At 39.1% G+C, this 4956-nt stretch overlaps 1 long non-coding RNA gene across 1 annotated transcript; it reads right to left on the reverse strand.

The window, feature by feature from the left end:
* Positions 1–3893: 3893 nt before the first annotated feature.
* LOC128660592 (uncharacterized) lies at positions 3894–4314 on the reverse strand. Its single transcript, XR_008402557.1, has 2 exons — positions 4096–4314; positions 3894–4015 (listed from the first exon to the last, which is right to left on the reverse strand). It is a non-coding gene; the product is annotated as an uncharacterized LOC128660592 (long non-coding RNA).
* Between the last annotated feature and the right edge of the window lie 642 nt (positions 4315–4956).

Here is a 4956-nt window from a genome sequence, read left to right on the forward strand (position 1 = left end):
ACTAGCGCATCTTATTAGAGTAACGCTTGTTTCTACTCACTGACACTGAGTGGTAACATTCTACTTATATCTAGATATATATATATATATATATATATATATATATATATATATATATATATATACAGACAGATGCGGAGAGAGATATTTAGATAGAAAGATGGACAGGTACAGAGAGAGAGATATAGACGGATACAAAGAGATAGATATAGGTATACAGACAGATACAGAGATATAGATATAGGTAGACAGACAGATTCAGAGAGATTTATTATAGTTAGACAGATACAGAGATTTATTATAGTCTGAAAGACAGACAAATACAGAGAGATAGATATAGGTAGAGAGACACATGCAGAGATATTTATTATAGGTAGACAGACAGATACAGAGAGATTGATATAGATATGGTTGTAAGAATCAATACAGGGAATTGGTTAGGTTACCACTCAGTCTCACAAATATCGGGGCTGTTAAGTCACAATCCCCTATTCTGATCCTAGACTGAGGGCCCAGTTTGGGTTAAAAAGGAATTCTCAACTCTGCAGAAAAGATTAGCTCAATTAGTGAAAGCTGAATCCAATACTTGCTGAACAGAGGAGAAAAGGATATTAGTGCCTGTATATAAGGATTACCAGGCAAGACTCAGACAAAAATGAAACTTGCATATAATACTGAAGAATAGGTAGGATATTTATACTTATACTTAAGCTAATAAGTCAGTTCACTTGTAGGAGTATCACAGAAAATAGAGTCACATATATGAGAAATGCAGCCTTTTCCTGAAGTGAATGTACATAGGCACAGATTTCAATGATATGTTCAGTTCACAGCATATAAGATACAAGTTTGCAATAAAACCTGATGAGTCCAGAAAACACTTTCAAAATGGTAATGCCAAAGGAATATTCAGTACCTTTAATCCTGTGGTCTGGTGAAAGATTCTGCTAGAGGAAAAGCAACAGTTACCTGGAGTCTGGTATCGCCAAACAGGAAGTGCAGGCTGTGAGTGTATCAGAGGAGCTGCTGACAGGCACGGCAGAGGAATTCTGAAAAGCACAATCTGTGAGTGGTAAGCCTAAAAGCTTAAGTAAATGCTGAGGAGACAAAGGTATTTGTAGCAAGCATAAGAAATAACAAAAAGTTGCAGGAAATAGATTTTGGTGAGTCCCTGTAAGTAGGCTCAGGTAGAGATCCAGAGAGCATGTAGATTGCTTCAGCACAAGCCAGGATACTCAGCATAAGGATCAAATTACAGAGCACAGGATTTAGTTAGGAGGAGCCTTATAAAGGGTTCAAATTTAAAGGGACAGACAAACTGACAAGACCTCAGACATGACAGAACCCCCCCCCCCCAAAGGAGCCACTCCGAGGCTCAGGGCCTAGGACGATCAGGATTCCTCCGATGAAAGAGAGAGACCAAGCGAGGAGCCGTCAGATTTGTGGAGGGTTCCCAAGAATCCTCATCATGGGAAAACCCCTTCCAATGGATGAGATACTGCAGCTCATTGAGATGAAAACGGGAATCCAAAATGTCCTGAATCTCATATTCTGGAAGCAAAAGATCAGAAATCGGGGGAGCACAACTAGAGAAGGGAGGAGCCCCAACTGTAGAGGGCTTAAGGAGCGAGACATGAAAGGTGGGGTGCACTGGAATGGAGTCCGGCAATTCCAAAGTGACAGCGTTGGGATTAATAACCCTAGATATCCTAAATGGACCAATATATAAGGCAGCCAGTTTCTTGGTAGGAACCTTCAGATGCAGATGTTTAGTCGATAACCAAACCATATCACCAACTACATAAGCAGGGGGTTGCCTCCTGCGTAAATCGTAAAAGGTCTTCTGTTGTTGTTGAGATGTTTTAAGATTGTCCTGAATGATCCGAAAGTGTTGAGATAATTCGTTTATTGTGTCATTGACCAAGGGACAGATGGTGTCTTCTCTGGGATATAAATGAAATCTAGGATGGAAACCGTAATTCGCATAAAAAGGTGAAACTTTTGTAGAAGCATTAACTGCATTATTAAAAGCAAATTCAGCAGTAGGTAGTAAAGACAACCAATCATTCTGTAAGAAAGCACATATATACAGACCATCCTTATTTTTGGTAAGGTAAGGCAGAGGTAAGTCGGGATCTTGTTTTTGAGAGGACTGGAGGTTAGTAGTAAAATCCAAAGCTAAACCAATAAATTTACTTTGGGGAATGACACTACCAGTTGTGTTGGAATATGAAGGTCTTAAAACTTTCCTGGAAAGAGAATCGGCCTTACCATTTTTGCATCCAGGCCTGTATGTAATAAGGAAATCAAAACGACTGAAAAATAAGCTCCATCTGATTTGACGTGCCGATAATGTTTTATTGGTTTTAAGGTATTCCAAGTTTTTATGGTCGGTGTAAATCAAAAAAGGAATGGTTGTACCTTCCAGGAGATGCCTCCAAAATTCAAGGGCAGATTTTATGGCCAGGAGTTCTTTTTCTCCAATGGAGTAGTTCACTTCTGGGGAAGTCATAACTCTTGAAAAGTAACCAACGGGATGCATGGGGGTGTTGGGTGTTTTTCTTTGCGACAAAATAGCTCCCAAGCCATAGTCAGATGCATCAACCTCCAATATATATTGCAATTGGGGATCAGGAAACTTAAGAATTGGAGCAGTAGTGAAAGAGTGTTTCAACTTTTGGAAAGCTTGTTCTGCTTGAGGGGTCCAATGGAATGTTGATGAATTACCACTTAAAGAAGTGATAGGTTTAGCAATAGAAGAGAAATTTCTGATAAATCTTCTATAAAAGTTAGCAAAACCAATGAAACACTGTATCTCCTTCTTGTTAGTAGGAGTAGGCCAAGAAGTTATAGCTTCTATTTTTTTTTGTTCCATCTGTATGCCTAAAGGTGAAATTGAATAACCCAGAAAAGATATAGTATCCGTATTGAAAATACATTTTTCAGGTTTAGCATAAAGTGAATTTTGTCTAAGTCGGAGCAAAACAGTGCGTACATGTATAGTATGTTGTTCTTCAGTTTTGGAGTAAATCAGTATGTCGTCAAGATATATAATCATACATACGTCAAGTAGATCTCTAAATAAATCATTAATAAAGCACTGAAAAGTTGCTGGTGCATTACATAAACCGAATGGCATGACAGCGTACTCGAACAAGCCATACCTTGTTCGAAACGCCGTCAGCCATTCGTGTCCCTCTTTGATTCTCATTAAATTATACGCCCCTCTCAGATCGAGTTTAGTGAAAATAGTCGCCCCTTGTGATCGTTCTATGATTTCTGGAATAAGCGGCAGAGGGTATCTGTTCTTCTTGGTTCTTTTGTTGAGCTCTCGGTAATCAATAATTGGTCTTAACGTGTTATCTTTATTACGGACGAAGAACATACCCGCACCAGCTGGGGATGTGGATGGCCTAATAAAGCCCTTCCGTAAGTTGTCATCGAGATATTGTTTCAAATGTACTAATTCTGGCTCAGAAAGAGGGTATATATGTCCGTATGGGATATCAGAACCAGGTAACAATTCTATGGGGCAGTCGTATGACCTGTGTGGAGGTAAGTTTTCTGCTTCAGTTTTGTCAAAAACATCCATAAAATCTGAGTATGTCTTAGGAATAACAGGAGTCTCAATGGATGTGTTAAGTATATGTGTTGGCAGGTAACAGGATTTAAAACAAAATGTAGAATTGAAGAGAACTTGTGAATTTCTCCAAGATATCTGAGGTTCGTGTGTTTGCAACCAGAGTAGACCTAGAACTATAGGAAACAGGGGTGATGCTATAACATCAAAGGATATAGACTCTCTATGACCAGAAGTAGTGGTCATGAGCAGTGGTACAGTCTTATGGGTGATAGGACCTGAAGCTAAATAAGAACCATCAATCACACGTATGGCTAGTGAATCAATACGTTTTATTAATGGAATGTGATATTTATCAAGAAAAGTTTTATCAATGAAATTGCCCGTGGTTCCGGAGTCAATAATGGCCTGTGTCTGGATTCTTTGTCCCTCCCACTGTAAAGAGATAGAGAGGTTACAATGAGTAATAAGTGAAAAGTGTTGAGTACAAACTACTACTGAAGACCTACTCTTACCCTTTTGTTTCTGGAGAATAGGACAGTCCTTTACTGTATGTGCCTTGGAAGCACAGTATAAGCACAAATTATTGGCCTTTCTTCTGTTCTTTTCTTCTGTAGTCAAAGGACCTTTAGTAAAGGCAATCTCCATTGGTTCATCAGAAGTGCGTGCAACAGGAGGAGTATAGGATGGTATAGGTGACTTTCTCCATGGCTGTTCTGCATAACCTCTCTCACTTTTACGTTCACGAATCCTCCGATCTATAGTGACAGCATGTGACATAAGTCCATCGAGAGTAGAGGGGAGAGGACCCCTTGCCAATTCATCTTAACAATGTCTGAAAGACCAGTACGAAATTGGTATAGCAATGCTGCCTCATTCCACATGGTGTCAGGTGCCCACCTTTTGAAATCAGAGACATAATCCTCAGCAGGTCTTCTATTCTGTTTTAATGCCTTAAGTGCATTTTCAGCTGTATTCTGTTTATTTTTATCCTCATAGAGGAAAGACATTTTCTCAAAGAACTGTTGTAGAGAATCCAGAATTGGATCATTATTCTCAAAAAAATTGGTAGCCCAAGCTTTGGGTTCTCCTTTCAGATATGAAATAACAGTAAGAACTTTTGTATGTTCAGTAGGATAAGTCTTAGGTTTCAATGAGAAGAAAAGGAGACAAGAATTTTTAAAGTCTCTGAACTGATTTCTATCCCCTGAAAATCTCTCTGGGGGACAAACTTGAGGATCAGGGGGTGATTCAGGCATGGAGGGTCTGTTGTCAATGTTGTCTCTAATGACTGTTCTGAGATACTGATTCTCAGACTGGATCTCTCTAATACCTTGAATTAGTATATCCATGTTCTGAGCTAATGCAGATACTTT

This window comes from Bombina bombina, chromosome 5 (genome assembly GCF_027579735.1).
Source record: "Bombina bombina isolate aBomBom1 chromosome 5, aBomBom1.pri, whole genome shotgun sequence".
In the NCBI taxonomy this organism is placed as follows: Eukaryota; Metazoa; Chordata; class Amphibia; order Anura; family Bombinatoridae; genus Bombina; species Bombina bombina.